The sequence below is a fragment of the Euphorbia lathyris genome, chromosome 6 (genome assembly GCF_963576675.1).
Source record: "Euphorbia lathyris chromosome 6, ddEupLath1.1, whole genome shotgun sequence".
In the NCBI taxonomy this organism is placed as follows: Eukaryota; Viridiplantae; Streptophyta; class Magnoliopsida; order Malpighiales; family Euphorbiaceae; genus Euphorbia; species Euphorbia lathyris.
Window position 1 is genome coordinate 62,424,751 of NC_088915.1, and position 18,473 is coordinate 62,443,223.

The 18,473-nt window shown below is 38.5% G+C and overlaps 1 non-coding gene across 1 annotated transcript; it reads left to right on the top strand.

The window, feature by feature from the left end:
• The first annotated feature begins 17,870 nt into the window (after positions 1–17,870).
• Positions 17,871–17,977, top strand: LOC136234294 (small nucleolar RNA R71). The gene has a single exon (XR_010691185.1). It is a non-coding gene; the product is annotated as a small nucleolar RNA R71 (small nucleolar RNA).
• Positions 17,978–18,473: the final 496 nt, after the last annotated feature.

The window sequence follows — 18,473 nt, forward strand, 5'->3', positions numbered from 1 at the left end:
GGGATCGGTGTTCATTTTCCCATTCGTGGGTGGCGACTCTTCCATACTCCGAGCTCCGGTCCTACCGAGCAGCTTGATTCCACGATTGGTTACTTTCGGTGCCAATCACCGCTTACGTCGCCATGAGGTGTCCACCCCCCGGTCCGCCCGGGCGAGGCCATTCGGCACCTTGTCTAACAAGTGGCGACTCTGCTGGGGAAGCGAGAAATTTGATTCCGGAAGGCGTGTATTAAGCCCTTAATGGGGACGGATCGTATTATTTCTTTTCGTATGCATTCATAAGCATTATTGCAAACCTTTTGGGTAATTTCTGTGAAACCTCTAGCGAGAGTCCATTCGTCGCTCGAAAGAGGCTAGTGTAAGTTCCCCCTTACAGTAAGGCGCCAAAGGGTCCCCATCCATTCGTTAGGGGCGAATTTGTGCGGTCCTGTGAGGTCCCACGATCAGCTGTGTCAGTATATAGTAGCCTTAGAAGTTGCCATAGGATTACCCGTTACTATTTTTGATGTGATAAATGAATCAGTTCGTGTTTTCAAATTGCCATGATACGTGTCTAATCGTAAAATGTGTAAAGAAAATGAAACGATACGTTAATATATACTCTTAAACCGATATACAAACTACCCCAAAACATCGAAACGTTTCGAACTAAAGACGACTTAGTTATCTCGTATTAATGAACTTGTGCGACCCGCTTGGTCCCTTTCCGTGTCCCGAAGAAGGCACATGTTCAGGAAATACGTTATGACGTAAGCACGTATTAGTACAAATCGTTTTGATATTAAGGATAGTTATATCTCGATTCAAAAGATTATATTAACGATAACCGTTATTCACATTCTTTAAATACGTTGGGATAAAGCGAAATCATGACAAAACGAAAACAAAGAACATTTTTGTTTCGAACGACCCTGTTGTAACGTAAAGAGATTCATAAACGTGGCCCGTCCCTTCCAAATGAAAAACGAGCTCTTACGTTACGCCTTGTGTTGTTCTTAAGAGAAATGGATGTATCCGCAAAAGTGACTAAAGGAAATAAAAGAAAATGAAACGACCAAAATCTTTCTGTATCTACGATATATATCCATCCCGAGAATAGTTAAAGAAAATGAACCAATGCCGTTGAATACGTTCCTTGAACGGGTATATACACCGCTTAAAATCACGAAGCCGAATTAAGCTAAACCGCGTAATCGCACCATATGGACGAAACTGTGGCTTTGACTAATGGCTCGATCATTTCGACCGTTACCCAAAACTACAAGAAATATGGCCCGATCTGCGTGTTTGCTTGACTCGTGCCTAAATGAAAGAGAATGGTAATATCCCTGCTTCGAATAAGCATGCGATTAAACGAAACGTTGATTTTCTATAACCACGCTAGGATGGTATATCCCGTAAATTGGAAGAAATAAAAATTTGTTGCTAGCCAAAAGATTATCATGCGCTCAAATAAGACTCGTCGTCTTTTCACGTAGCTAAAACGAGCAAGCAGATTCTTGACGCTAAAAACAAACACATTACGCGATGAGTCTGTTCCCTAAAATAAAATCCAAAAAGTGATTTCATCACTAAATAAACACGTGGTTACGTCTCTCGATAGATCCGAAAGATCCCGTCGTAATCCAAAAATCGAGACACGAACCCACGCGAATGAAAAGGGAACGAGTCATTGCCAATAACGAACGATTGAACCAGAAGAATAACTTGTACCGCGTCTAAATTCGAGATACGCTCAAAAGGGAATCAAAACCCAAACTAGTGCATCTCGCGAAATAATGAAAGACGAGTTATTCGAAAGGACAATCCATTTGGTCGATATCTTAGTCACTGGATGTTGATACGTCAAAACGAACTGTATTGTCTGATGGATGATTTACTTTTTCCACAATAATCGTCGGCATCACACGTCCCCTGGACGTAATGTGAGCCCCAAACCAAGATCCTAGGAAAGAGACTTGGACCGTCGAGTGTGTGGAGGAATAAGGGTGGAAGAAAGATGTTGTGATACATGTAATTAGACTGACGTTTGTTCTTCTTATCTTATATATCCGTAAATAAATAAACGCACACACCACGAATCATGCATATAAAATCATGCATACATACTAATGGATGCCGTTCACGCAGACTTCATCATTAAGCGGTTATGGTTTCGCGAGAGTAGCCGGCTAGTCAGGAAGTTTGATCAGCTACAGATTGACAGTTCCGAATCGAGGGTAGTGGCTTCCGAATCATCTTCGTTCAAGTCAGCTCGGTATTCTGTCAGTATGTCTACATCGGATGAGAGGATTGCTGGGTTAGAAAGAGTCGTAAACAATATCAGCGATCAGTTGACTACAATTTTAGAGCAGCTAACGGGGCTGGCACTGAAGGATAACAAGAGTGGGAGTAAGCGTACTCAGAATGACGTGAACACTGGTCCCCGCTTTAGGAACGAGGATGACTATTAGGATTACATCCAGAAACATCTTGAGAAGGAGAAAGTTAAAGGAGAGGAATGGAAGCAGCACATCACTTAGGAGGTGCAAGATTTGCATGGAGGAAGCTCCGGGGGTCAGGATTTTTATGATTTGAAGAACTGTTTATCGGCAACGGCTTTGCCTTTGAAATTCCAGATCCCGGACATGGAGAAGTTCGATGGAACAGGGGATCCTACCGCTCACATGAATCGGTATGTTGCTATGATGAAGCACACGATCTTGACTGAGGAGCAAGTCTTGGGGCTATTTAATGCTTATCTGGAGGGAGCTGCCCTCATGTGGTTTCATGCGTTGCCGTTGGTAACAAAGAGAAATTGGAAAGAACTAGAAAAGGCATTCATTACCCGATACAGCTTCAACGCTATGTTGGAGGTTACTTTGAAGGAGCTAGAGAGCACCAAGCAGCAGGCGGAGGAGTCATTGTTTGACTTTGTGGGCAGGTGGAGAGCCAAGGCGGCAGTTATGAAGCAGAAGCCGCTTGAGCAGGATCAGATCCGAATGGTAATTGGCAACACGTTGCCGTATATTAAGGAGGAGCTGCGGTATGTGCCTTTCACCAATTTCAATCAAATGTACAGCTACGCCTTGACAGTTGATAAAGAGCCGAAAATATCTCAAACTAAGGGGAGGAAGTTGGTGGATGGTGTCGGAGGGCCAAGTGCTCACATAGAACCCATCATAGTAGGAGTGCTTGAACTCAATGCCATCAAGAAAACTAGCCATGGGATGAGCGCAGTCAGATCTGGGCTGGAGGAAAATTTTGTGGTGGGGTCATTCTGTGAATTTAAGGAGGAGTTGTTAGACTCCGATGAGAAGAGGAACATGGGAAATGGTTTGTACGTGTCTGTTTTGGAGGAAGAACCAGCGGAAGAAGTGATGGATGATATAACTAAAACCGACGAAACTGAGGGGGTATCATCTCGGAGGATCATGCCTGTCTTGAAATTGTTCAGTGGGATAGAAGACCCCGAAGCTCATTTGTATGAATACGTGTGTGCTATGTTTGGGGAGCCATACAAAGTAGAAGAAGTCGCTCCATGGTTCTATCTTTCGCTAGTGGGCGAACCTTTGAAGTGGTTTCAATCACTACCTAACTCGACTAAGCATGATTGGTCGCTAATGTCAAGCTTGTTTTATATGAAGTATCGAAAATCCAAAATACATGCAGGGGAACATAGCGCGATGCAAATTGGGCCTATCAAACGTCCGTTTCTGACTGTCAGCAAGTATAATGAAGGGAAGGACCCCATGGAGAACCTGCATTTTTATCTGTCGGCTATGGGTCCTCTAGGTTTCAAAGAGGAGGAGATTACGAGCTTATTTTGCAACTCATTGGCAGGAGAGTCACTGGTGTGGTACATGTCTCTTCCAATGCACGTTAAAGCAGATTGGGCAGAAATGACTAAGAGATTCATCAAGAAATACACCGCGTGGGAATGTCCAGAGGAAGTGCCTGCGTTACCCGAAGAAGAGACTCCTGAGGCGGTAGTAACCATGTCCAAATATAAGGGAGATGAGAACCCCATTGATCACATAAACCATTTCCGTGCCTACATGTTTGACGCGGGACTCTACCGAAGTGAGTTGGTCCAACATTTTCCAAAGACACTCACAGGAGAAGCTTTGATATGGCACCGAATGCTCTCGGCAAAGACAAAAGGGGACTGGGGGATCCCTCATAGAGGCCTTTGTGCAGAGGTATGAGATGTACATTCCGTGGACAGGGTCGTTGGAAGATTTAGAAAGGATCAAGCAATTTCCCAAGGAAGCATTCGTGGATTATGCTAGAAGATGGAGGTTCAAGAATGCCTCATGTCGGGTCACCTTGAACGATCAGGAGCAACTCATGTGCATTCCGAAAGGGTGCTATTCCACTCGTGGCTAGAAGAATGAATAGAGTGTTCCTCAAGGACTATGAAGAACTGATAGGCTGGGCTCGGACCCTTCCTACATAAATCCGAACGTCCCTCACATAATGGATCTGATGGTCGTGGACATTTGGGGAAGTTCCTCCGACGAGTAAAGTATCAATCAAAGAGTTCCGATCAACATCTGGGATGAGTCTGATGATGAGTTGGAAATGGCTGAAGGCACCGAAGGAAAGATTCTGCCAGGCTTTGAGATCTTCAATGATGTTACCAACTGGGGCAGAGGAGAGGCAAGCTGCTTCGTCGAGGAGATCATGGTGTTAGATCTGAATGCCAAGGAGCAGGTCATCACTATTGAGACAACTGTGGGAGCGGTGGACGAGCCCAACACCTCCAAGGCTTATGAGAAACCCGAGAACCCTGTTGATGACAATTGTATTACTGCTTTATTTGAATCTGATGATGTACTCGCCAACACTATCAATGAAATGAATTCTGATTTTGCTTACTTGCTTGATGTTGATTCTGATCATTCCATGCATTCTCATTCATATAACATGCCTACATTTGAAATCAATACAATAGAAATGTCAACTTTCAATCTTGGCACGGATGAAAATCCTAAACTTATACAAATTGCTCAAGAATTAATTACTGAAGAGAGGAAAGAATTTGAGAGAATAATTAAAAAATACGAAATAGTGTTTGCTTGGACATACGAAGACATGCCAGGAATCGATCAATCAATCGTAACTCACCGTATTCCAACATACCCCGATGCTAAGCCCGTGAAACAGAAACTCCGACGCATGAGGCCAGAATGGGCAGATAAGATCAGAGAGGAAGTGAAGAAACAGTTAGAAGCAGGGTTCATCGAAGTAATCGACTATCCCCCTTGGGTCGCAAATGTAGTGCCAATCGCGAAGAAGGACGGTAAAGTGAGAATGTGCGTCGATTATAGAGATCTCAACAAGGCTTGCCCCAAAGATGAATTCGCATTGCCTCACATCGACGTATTAATCGACAGTGCAGCATCGAGTGTCTTGCACACGAATGTTGACGGCTTCATGGGCTACATGCAAGTTCAAATGGCAGAAAAGCACAAGGCAAAGACCTCATTCACAACTGAGTGGGGAACATACTACTATAGAGTAATGCCATTTGGTTTGAAAAATGCTGGGGCAACTTATCAACGGATGGCTACGGCACTGTTCCATGATATGATACACAAAGAGGCGGAAGACTACGTGGACGACATGATGGTCAAGTCAGAGACGAGAGAGGGGCATTTCGCTGCACTTGAGAAGTTTTTGGCCCGAATTGCAGAATTCAAGCTAAGGTTGAACCCGAAGAAGTGCTTCTTTGGCGTTTCATCGGGGAAGATCTTAGGCTATGTGATCAGTAACAAGGGGATTGAGGTGGATCCCGACAAGGTAAAGGCCATACAGGAAATGCCAGCACCCAAAAATGAGAAAGAAGTGAGAGGATTTCTGGGGCAGGTTCAGTATATCAGTCGGTTCATAGCACGACTCACTGCGATCTGCGAGCCTATCTTTAAGCTGCTACGGAAAGATCAACCCACGGTTTGGAATGATAAGTGCCAGCAAGCGTTGGAGAGTGTCCGGAACTATTTGTATAATCCACCAGTTTTAAGACCGCCTAAACTTGGAAAGCCGCTTTTCCTCTATGTAGCAATCGAGGAGCGATCTGTTGGGGCAATGCTGGCCCAAGAAGGGGACACCGGGGTGGAGCACGCGGTGTATTATCTGAGTAAGAAGTTCCTAGAATATGAGCTTAAGTATAACATGATCGAAAAGACGTGCGTGGCAGTAGTATGGCTAACAAAGAAACTACGACACTATTTTCAATCTTACAAAGTGATCATTATTTCCCGGATGGATCCCGTGAAGTATCGGTACCGAACTCCGTCTCTAACGGGGAAGCTAGCCCGATGGTTGTTGCTCTTGTCCGAATTTGACATCGAATATGTAACGAAAAAGGTTATTAAAGGGAGAGCCGTAGCGGAATTTCTGGCCAATCAGCCTTGTTGAGCGATTTCCGCAAGTGCACGGGATACGCTTGTAGTAATAAAAGGTATCGATCCCACAGGGAACGTTTTTTAACAAAAACTTATTTTGAATCGGTTAAATTTACTTTTAAGGTTTATAATATGGGAAAATCGTTTAATCGGTTTTGGTTTTGAAATAGCTAGAATGAGAATTAGATTAGAATATGAAGATGTTAGAAAATATCTGATTTAAGATTGAATTTGTAAAACAGGAACGTTTTAGTACTTTAGAAAAGTAAACAGGTATATTTGTTTGCATTAAGCAAAGAAACAACTTTAAACTTTGTACGAATTATAAAGATGAAATAAATGACGGAACCTCTAATTAATTGGCTTTGAACGCGACAAAACCCTTTCGGGATAGTTGCCCTTAATCAAATTAAAACTCTTTCGAGATGATAATTTGCCTAAGTGTTCAACAAAGTTTCCTTGTAAAGATTTGAATTAAATACGTTTTAATGAAAACACCAGCATCAATCCACTTCGGCTCATTTACCAAAGTGCTGCATAAGAATCTATCGAATAGAACGGACTTTATTAGATGAAATATAAATTGATACAAGTTTACAAAGAACATGGAGCATTGAATTCTTCGACGGTGTGCAAGTGAACGGGTTGTCAATCCTTTCATTGGGTTTCGTTAGAGTTTGTCAGGCTCAGGGGCGAATCCTCTACTCAATCTTCTCGTTGAATCTTCGTAATAGAGACTGGGTCGGTCTACTACCAAAATGAAAACTAAACTGGAACAATGTCTAAACGCTACTGAATTTGTTATTAATTTGTAAACAATGTGTGTACATCATATTGCTTTGAACAGAATCGAAATCTAACTTCTGAATCACTTGATTCGGAATTTCTGCATAAATTCTACACTAATCTCTTTTTTCTACACATATCACATTTTTTCAACTCTCCATCAACTCTTTATTTATAGACGTTGAAGAGTCTTGATTGAAGTGTCGTGTCCGTTGTGAAGGATCGTGTCCGCTGCGAAGGATCGTGTCCGCTGAGAAAAAGGACGTCTTTACCCACCCGAACGATCGCATTCCGTCGAAAACGAAAGTGTGTAACTAGGCTAAAAATCTCCTGCTCGTACCGAGAATGGGGGAGCATCAATTGTACTTCGGACGAAGGGAAGAAAGGCTGAAGGACGCGTGTCGCGACCGTGAATGGGGGGGCCACGGTCGCGGCACGAAGCTTTTTCGATTTTTCAGCTTTCGTTCATGTCCTCGACTTGGCGCTATTAATTTTCGTCGTCTTTGACTCCTTTTGTAGGGATTTTCTTCTATTTTTGAGCTCTTTTTACTCCTATTTGGATTTTACCAAATATTTATGTACCTTGCACGAAAGAAACATATTCGAGAGTAAAAGTATTCTAAACAGATATAAATAGCATAAATTCGTAGCAATATTGATGTAATTATTAATGATATTTTAGGTATATTTTGGGCTTAACAAATCTCCACACTTAATCTTTTGCTAGTCCCGAGCAAAATTTCACTGAATTTATTCTCTAACTAATCTCTTTATGAAAATAAAACATATATCTCTGTATTACCTTTTGAATTAGTTAAGCCGAAAAGACTTACTTCGCATGGCAAATTTATACGCAAAATATCAAACTAACTTAGTATAAATACGATATATCATTCGTCTTGTATTTCCAATTTTTGTATTGAAGCATTGGGGACGAAATAAGCACGCATGTTTTTGAGTCTTTCATCTCAAGGCAGTTCAAAGCACAAATTTTCCTTTCCCAAACCTAAACTAATATATGAGATATATTAAAATGAATAAGTACTTGTTTTTATTTGCTTGGTTATGCCCGAAATAAGGGTGGTTTCAACCGTAACCTTATACGTTTTTTATTGCTTTGTGTTTGCTTAAGAGGTACCGACCATGCCATGGGTGGACGCAATCGTTACTTTAAACTTATACACGCTTATTATTATTATTATTTTTAAAACGTTCCTTTCATACCTCGATTGTGATAAGGGTGGTCGCAACCGTGGCCAAAAGTAAACGGTACTTAATTTTCTTCCCTTTCATACCTCGATTGTGATAAGGTTGGTCTCAATCGTGGCCAAAAGTTAAGAATTCAACTAATTAATTAATTAATATGAATTTATAAAATTGTAACTTGGGAAAAAGAAAGATAGCACATTCATCCTATATTGGCTTAAAATTCAACATGTATTATGGCTAAAGTTTCCTTAAAAACTTCAATTAGTGTTAATGTAAGACGAAATCAAACCGAGCTAAAATTGTTAGTTCAATTTAATGCCTATAAACCTAATTGAAAATTTTAAAATAAGATTTATTGAATCATGAATTACATGATATACAATAGAGATTGAAATAAAGAATTTATTTATTTAAATACATTCACTCGAGACAATTTTATTAAAAAAAACGTATCGGAGATTTGTGAAAATTTTTGATAAATATTACCCGTATAGAAATATTATTTCTAACGATAATGATAACCTAAACAAATAATCATATTAACTTGTGATTAATTTATGAACATATGAAAAATGTTAAGTTAGTAAAAATAGTGTTAAATACATTGTGTTGCAATATACATTGCATTTGCATAAAACAAGTGTTGCATTTATAAATATTGCTTAAAAATTTATTCGTTGCATTTATTCGTAATAAAAATAAAATGATATATGCAATATCTCCTCCCACACTTAAAGTGGACCATGTCCTCATTGGTGCAAAAATGGAGAAAACATAAAAAAAATAAATACGAAATAAGGCATACGAAACAAAGATTGAAATTGAGCAAATTAAACATTCAACATAAAATTAAAAATGGAAAATGGAAAATTGTACCAAACATAGAAAAATGATAATTGTACCAAATTATAACAAAATAAAAATAAAATGAAAGAAAAACAACCTAAGCTTGAGGTGGTGAATCGGGAGGTGTAGGTGACGTCTCCACATTGCGGCGTCGGAAAAAGGAAAGCATCCGATGCCGAGTCGATCGATGTTCACGCCTCAAAAGGTTGAGGTTGTCATTCATCACCATATTGTTTTCAACCAAATCATCAATTCTCAAGTTCATTTGACGATTGTTGGAATTGATTTGGTCCAAAATTCTCCGCAAATCTACCGGATCATCCTCCGCTTGAGGTGCTTGGGGTTGTGCTTGAGCCGATGGTTCATCCTCCTCGCCTTCCGCCTCTCCGCCGCCTTCGGTACCTACAAATTGTGAACTTGAAGCGCCACCACCCATAGTGCCACGAAGATGGGCAATTCGTGTAGCATATGAAATAAAGACGGGAGGTCCTTGGGGAAGCAATAAATGAGCTCGCTCAAGAGCCGAGATGTCCAAAAGCGGAACATACCCACGGTAGGTGGACATATCATATTCGTCCAATTCACCCCGTGCTCCCAACACAATTGCGGTGATAAAATTACAAAGAGGGATTTGAATGGTACTAGCCCTCGAAGCACGGAATAAATTGTCAAATAAAATACCAATGCTATCAATCCTCAAGTCTTTAAGCAAACTATCCAAAACATACAAATCCCGAACTTGAACCTTTGAACTCTCAACACGACCAAACAAGGAGAAACTCAAATACTTATGAAAGAAGAACACACAATTGTCCTTAATCAACTTGCTTGAAGTGTTTTTGGAATTAAAATAATCTTGGTCCGAAAGAGTTTGCCAAACAGCATCATTATCAAAATCCTTAGGCTTATCGTAAAAATCAAAAGTAGGGAAACCAAACATGTTTCCCATTGCTTCATAATCAATGATGTAAGGGATACCATTATTCCTAAAAGAAATTGAAGTTTTCTTCTTGTTCATGGACAAAGTGACCAAAAATTCCACCACATATTCATTAATACGCGGAAAACGCATATTAACGAATTCTTGCCAACCCAAAGCTTCAATAAAGGCATCAATTCGAGTAGAGAAATTTAATGCTCTTACCGAATGGAAGTCTAAGAAGTGCATATCAACAAATTGGCGGTCGGCTTGTGAAAAATGTTTGAAATGAGCGGCTTCTTCATCCGAATAGATGTCAAAATAAGCTCCGTATTGAACCCGAAGGCGATTAGCTTCTGTAACAGCGGGCTTGTTACCAACAAGTTTAGTTCTAACCATGGTGATGGTGTTTAGGGGGCTTAGGGTTTGAGAAAAAGAAGAAAAAGAAGAAGAAGAAGAAGTTGAGAGAAATACCAAAGCTTGAAGATGAGGTTGGGGGTTTGGAATATGGGATTGATTGAATAGGAAATTGGATAGAAATTGGAGTGAATAAATTGGGAAGAGTAAAAGTAGATTTTTGGGGAAGAGTTTAGAGTAAGGGATTGGGTAAAAATAGAGGTGATGTGAGGTTTGTGTAAGAGGTAGGTTTATATAGGGTTGTATAGGTAGGTGAATAGGTAGAATAGGAATAGGAATAGGCAAAATTTAGAGTTAAAATCGGATTGAAAAGGGAAAAAGATACGCGTGTCGCGACCGCGAATGGCAAAACCGCGGCCGGGGCATGCGACTTTCAGGCAATTTTCGCAATGAAAAATGGCCGAACTTGCTGGTCATACCGAGAATTTCTTAATTCTCGGTAGAGAATTGGTTGAAATGGCCAATTTTGGTGCCTTTTGACTTGGTTTGTGCATTTTTTTGTTGTGGAATGGTTCCTGAACTTAATATGAAGGGTTCTTGCACTTAAAACTTAAATAAATGTCATTAATTCCAAGGAAAACCAAAGGTTTTACCTTAATAAATTGAATTAAAGTAAATTTATTATGAAGAATTAATGAAACTTAAATGTGCATTTATGCATATAAGTTAAGAGAACCATATTAAATGCATAATAAGTGCATGTTAATACATATTTAATATATGAATTGAATTGATTAAATGTAAACTTAATTCATTAAAAATAAATTGAGTTACAAATAGAATTAAACGTGAATCTACGTGTGGAAAAATAGAAAACCATATGAATTCATGTGAATCCTTTTTATCTTAATTTGATTATGAAAAATTAGAATGTACCCATATGAAATATGCTAAGTATATATAATGGATCAAATGGATAAAAATTAAGAATTGAACGAAATAAGATCTTTATTATTGTAACATATGTACAAATAATGAAAACAAATTAGTAATTAAAACAAAACAAAATATATACAAAAATAAAATGAAAAACAGAAACTATTCTACATATTCATCCCTATCTAACGGGATATTTCTGGCCTTAATACGATCAATTTGAAACTGCACGAAAGTTTCACGTTCCGGTGCAGACAAAAATTGAGGCCCTGCTCGAAAGACACGTTTCACAAGTCCTTCGTGCTCGAGAAATTCATAGTCAATTGTCGGGAAGAATTCATCATCACTCCAGGGAACATCAATAGTACCCTTTGAACCGAGAATTATTCCACAGATTATATTGCCGAACCCAATCTTCTTATCTTTGGATCGAGAAGCGGCGACAAGACCTTCCATCAGAATTTTGGAAGAATCCACTGCATTGCCCTGGAATATATCTCCAAGAACATACAAATCTGTGTCACGGACCACACTACTGAATGTGCGCCCGAATAAACTGTGACACAGAAATTTGTGTAAATACAGCATGGAGTTGGAGCGAAAAGAGTGATTATAGGCGAGTTTTGAATTGAATCGCCAGAATCCAGTGAGCATTCTCCAAATGTCTGAGGATGTCATGTCTCGTCCAGGATGACGTTTGATTGTATCCCTCGGGGGAAAACCAAACCAAGCATGCAACTCGGGATAGCCGAAAGTGAAGATTTCGCCTTCTCAACGAAAACTGAGACGTACTCGTCGTTTATTAGTAAAACGCACGGTACAGAATAATTCGAGTATCCAGTCGCCTATTATTGGAAATCGCATTTGGGCAAATTTTGTCCACCCTAGGCGCTCCATATAGCGGCTCATGTCATCAGAAATGCCTAATTGGCTATTAAGAAATTCATCCATATACAACATTCCGGTGAAGAATTTGTAACGGTGATTCCAATAACGCCTACCTTCATCGTGGTTGAAGATAGGAAAAGGCCCCCCATATCGCTTGGATAAGTCTGGGTGTTTGTTGATTGAGGCAGCGTTGTCCCTAGATGGTTTGTATTTGGTAGGCATGGTGCAAAGTTTGTGTTACTCTAGCAAAGAACGGTATTTGTGAAGAAAAATCAAAGTTCTGACAAAGATGAAAAGAAATTGTAACAGAACTTGAATCCTCTAGGATTAATTTATAAGAGTTTAGGATGAAAAGTGGTGTTGTTTTAATTATGAAAAGGTATAAAATTACACCTTTCGGAAATGAAGAAACTCAATGTTTCGTTTGTCAAGAGGTTTGTTGAAAGGATTGTGACATTTCAGACCTGATAGCGCAGGAAACACGCGTGTCGCGACCGTGAATGGCAAAGCCGCGGTCGCGACACACTGATTTCCTTGTGGAAATCAGGCATCAAAGCTACCTCCCGATTCACGGTAGAGAATTTAAAATTCTCGGCATGAACAGAGAAATCCGAATCCAAATAGACAATTCTGAAAAAGAGTATTCTCGGCAGGGAATTTCAAATTCTCGGCAGAGAATTGCCTTAAACTACAATTTCATCCTAATTATCTAAAAATTAAATCTAAAATCATGAAATAAAAATATTTACGTAACTAAATCATAACATAAAGTAATCTAATCATAAAAATGGCATTTTGGAAAAAATAAAATAAAATAAAATAAAATAAAAATAAAATAAACAAAAACATAAAAACAATAAAACAAAATAAACTGTGTAAGAAAAACTGAGTAATTTATACGTCAGATAATCTCGTTAGGAACGGAATTTCAATTTGTGAAATATTCTCGTAATAGAGTTTACATCGATTACCATTAACTTTGAATCGAACTCCGTTAGGACCTTCCAGTTCTAAAGAACCATAATCGAAAGTTTTGACGACTAAATATGGTCCTAACCATCTGGACTTAAGTTTTCCTGGAAATAAACGAAGTCGTGAATTAAATAACAGCACTTTATCCCCAACATTAAAGTGTTTAACTTTAATTTTGGCATCGTGCCATTTTTTCACTTTTTCTTTATAAATCTTTGCATTTTCGTAAGATAGATGACGTAACTCATCTAACTCATTTAAATTGAGCAAACGTTTCTTACCTGCTTGATGTAAGTCAAAGTTAAGTTCTCTAATAGCCCAATAGGCTTTATATTCTAATTCGACTGGCAAATGACATGCCTTACCATACACTAAACGGTACGGAGTCATTCCTATTGGTGTCTTAAATGCAGTACAGTATGCCCATAACCCATTATTAAGTTTAGAAGACCAATCTTTTCTAGAGGATGAAACCGTTTTCTCGAGAATCCATTTGAGTTCTCTATTTGATATCTCCGCCTGGCCATTTGACTGAGGATGGTACGGCGTTGATACGCCGTGGCGTACTCCATATTTTTTCATAAGTGTTTCAAAACTCTTGTTTATAAAATGAGTACCGCCATCACTAACGATAACTCTTGGACAACCAAATCTACAGAATATATCGTCAAGAAAATTAACGACAACTTTAGAATCGTTCGTCGGGGTTGCAATTGCTTCACCCCACTTCGAAACATAATCGACGTCAACTAATATGTAAGTTTTACCATTGGAAGGGGAAAAAGGTCCCATGAAATCTATTCCCCACATGTCGAAGACTTCAACTTCTAATATGGTTGTGAGGGGCATCTCATCTTTCCTTCCTAGATTTCCTGTTCTTTGGCACTTATCACAATGAGTGATAAACGAACGGACGTCCTTAAACATCGTAGGCCAAAAGAAACCGCTTTCAAATATTCTAGATGCTGTCTTGTTAACTCCATCATGTCCTCCATAAAAGCTAGAATGACATTCTGACATTATGGATTCAAATTCATTTTCACCAACGCATCTCCTAATTATCCCGTCACCACAAGTTTTGAACAAAAAAGGATCTTCCCAAAAGTATTGTTTAATATCGAAGAAAAATTTCTTCCTTTGGTGGGAATTTAATCCTTCCGGAACAATATTGGCTGCGAGATAATTAGCAATATCTGCATACCAAGGTGATATGAAACTTTTCATTTGATAGAGATGTTCATCAGGGAAATCATCTCGTATACCGATAGTTTCACCTATAGGACCGTTTTCATCTTCAAGTCTCGATAGATGATCGGCGACAAGGTTTTCAACTCCCTTTTTGTCTTTAATTTCTATATCAAATTCTTGCAACAATAAAACCCATCTAATTAGACGTGGTTTTGCATCCTTTTTAGCAAACAAATATCTTAATGCTGCATGATCAGTGTAAATAATAACTTTTGAATCTAATAAGTATGACCTAAACTTGTCACATGCAAAAACTACGACTAACATTTCTTTTTCTGTTGTGGTGTAGTTTAATTGTGCACCAGACAGTGTGTGACTTGCATAATAAATGACATGAAGTTTCTTATCTTTCCTTTGACCTAGAACACATCCGACAGCTAAATCACTTGCATCACACATAATTTCAAATGGTAAATCCCAATCGGGTTTAGCAATAATAGGTGCACTGACTAAAGCAGTTTTCAATGTTTCGAAAGCTTTAACGCAATCTTCATTAAAATCAAAGGTAGAATCTTTCATGAGTAGATTAGTGAGTGGTTTGGAATTTACAGAAAAATTCCTAATAAATCTTCTGTAAAAACCAGCATGTCCTAAGAATGATCTTACTCCCTTAACAGTAGTTGGAGGGGGTAATTTTTCTATTACTTAAGTTTTTGCTCTATCTACTTCTAATCCTTTTTCAGATATTTTGTGACCTAAAACAATTCCTTTGTCAACCATGAAATGACATTTTTCCCAGTTTAATACCAAATTTGTTTCTTCACACCTAGACAAAACTTTATCCAAGTTTCCTAGGCATGAATCAAAAGAATCTCCATAAACTGAAAAATCGTCCATAAAAACTTCCATGATATCTTCAATGAAATCATTAAAAATCGCAGTCATACAACGTTGAAATGTTGCAGGTGCGTTACATAGACCAAAGGGCATTCTTCTATATGCAAATGTTCCGTAAGGACATGTGAAGGTTGTTTTATCTTGGTCATCCGGGTAAATGTATATTTGAAAGAATCCGGAGTAACCATCAAGAAAACAGTAGAAAGCATGACCGGCTATCCTTTCGATCATTTGATCAATGAAAGGAAGAGGAAAATGATCTTTCCTAGTTGCTTTATTTAAATTTCTATAATCTATACAAACTCTCCAACCAGTGGTGGTTCGTGTGGGTATTAATTCTCCTTCTTCATTCCTTACAACTGTTATGCCTCCCTTTTTAGGTACACAATGGATTGGACTAACCCATTGACTATCCGAGATAGGGTAGATGATTCCATTGTCCAGAAGTTTGGTAATCTCATTTTTTACTACTTCTTTCATATTCGGATTTAGGCGTCTTTGTCTATCCACTTTAGGTGGCTTATCTTCTTCTAAGTGAATTCTATGCATTACAATACTTGGATTAATACCTTTTAAGTCAGAAATTTGCCAACCCATGCTTCATATCCTATTTCTAACAACTTCTTTTAATTTTTCTTCTTGGACTTGTGTCAACTTGTTAGAGATAATTATAGGTAGAGAATCGCCTTCGCCTAAGAAAGCGTACCTCAAATGACTTGGTAATTCTTTAAGTTCTAATTTAGGTGGAACTATAATTGAAGGCGGAACTGGTCCATCTTCTCGAATCAAAGGTTCTGGGTCCTTATCTTCTAGTTCCTCACTCATTATAGGTTCTATTATTTCTTCTTTCTGAACAATGTCATTTACACATTCTTCAATTAAATCGAGTTTCATACAAGCGAAATCTTCCATAGGATATTTCATCGCTTGGTTCATATCAAACTCAATCTTATCATCTCCTATCCGTAAAACTACTTTCCCTTCTGACACATCAACTAGAGCACGTCCCGTGTTCATGAACGGTCTACCAAAGTTTAGCGGACAATTTACGTCATAAGCAAAATCTAAAATAACGAAATCGGTAGGAAAAATAAATTTGTCAACTTTAACTAAAACATCCTCAATTATACCGTATGGTCTTTTAGTGGTTTGATCCGCTAATTGCAAAACCATATTGGTACATTTGATGTCTTCTTCTAATCCTAACTTATTAAAAATAGATAATGGCATCAAGTTAATGCTTGCGCCTAAATCACAAAGACAACTTGGGAATTCTATATCGCCCAATTTACACGGAATGGTAAAACATCCGGGATCTTTGAGTTTAGTGGGCAAATTGCTTGACACAATCGAACTACAATCTTCAGTTAGTGAAATGGATGAAATTCCTTCCCAACTGATTTTCTTTGAAATTAAATCTTTGAGGAATTTACCATGATTGGGAATTTGTGTAATCGCATCCATAAACGTCAAATTAATATGCAAATTTTTAAGTTTGTCTAAAAATGTTAAAAGTTGTTTGTCATAGTCCTTATTGCGGACTTTGTGTGGAAAAGGTGGTTTGGGTACAAAATTTTTTTGTACTAGATTCAATCGGTGCATCTTTTTGTTTTAATGTATCTTCTTTGGGCTTTGGTAAATCAGTTCCAGGTAAAGTCGAATTTCTGGGCATTTCCGGGCCTAAGTAGTTTTTCCCTGAACGAAGAGTGATAGCCTTAACATGCTCTTTCGGATTTTCTTCCGTATGGCTTGGAAGACTTCCCTCTTTGCGGGATGGAATTGATTTGGCGAGTTGTCCAATTTGAATCTCCAAATTATGGATGCTAGATGATTGGTTTTTAATAAGCTGATCGAATTTATTCTCGATCCGTTTAAAACCATCGTCGTGATTACTTATTTTTCCGCTCATAGCATCAATGAATTTGTCGATTTTAGAAGATAAAGTGCTAATCGAATCTTTTGATTGATTTTGATAATTATTAGTACGATTTTGATTAGCATTAACATTATTGTTATTATTATCTCTCCAGTTAAAGTTAGGATGATTTCTCCATCCAGGATTATATGTATTGGAATAAGGATTATTAGTTTGGTTTTGCCCTTGGACAAAATTTACCTGTTCAATCTCACTCATACCTTCGTAATCCACATCTGTTTGGATTGGTTGACCATTAGGATCACACGGTGCCATAAACCTATCAATTTTGTGCGACAAGGCAGAAAATTGGGCTTGCAACATCGCTACTGGATCAAGATTCACTATACCTTTAACTGATGATGTAGTTGAGGATGATGGTTTCGCTGATGGTAGGTGTCCACGTTCCGCGGGCCACATACTGCTGTTGATTGCTATTTCCTCCAAAAGTTCTCTTGCTTGGGCAGATGTTTTCTTCATGAATAACCCTCCAGACATAGCGTCCAATGAACCTCTAGTTGTAGGATTTAGTCCATTGTAAAATGTTTGCATTAAAAGTTCAGCGGGCAATTGGTGGTGTGGGCATAAACGTTGAAGTTCTTTAAAACGTTCCCAAGCCTCATAAAGAGTTTCATTATCATTTTGAGAAAAAGATGTTAACTCTTTAATGACTCTTGCGGTTTTTGCTAAAGGAAAAAATTTTGATAAAAATGCTTGGGCTAATTGCTCCCAAGTCTCAATTGATGCGGCTGGCATAGAAGTTAACCATTCTTTGGCTCGATCCTTCAAAGTAAAAGGAAAAAGGCGAAGATTGATTGCTTCTGCAGCCACATTTGGTATTTTAAAAGTGTCACAAATTTCTAAGAAATTTGTCAAATGGGTATTAGGATTTTCGTTAGGTAACCCGTAAAACGTTACATTATTTTGCAACATATTAAGCAACGCAGGCTTAATTTCAAATTGGTTTGCATTAATTTGGGGTCTAACTATACTGTTTGTTACACCGGCCACTCCTGGCCTAGCGTAATCCATAAGTGTGGACATAACTTCTGGCTCGGTAATTTTAGTTTTTATTGGGGTTTTGTTTTTCTTTTTCTTTTCTTTCTTGTTCTTTTTAAGAGTTCTTTCAATTTCTGGGTCAATAGGATCTGGTGACGTGCCTGAACTTCGA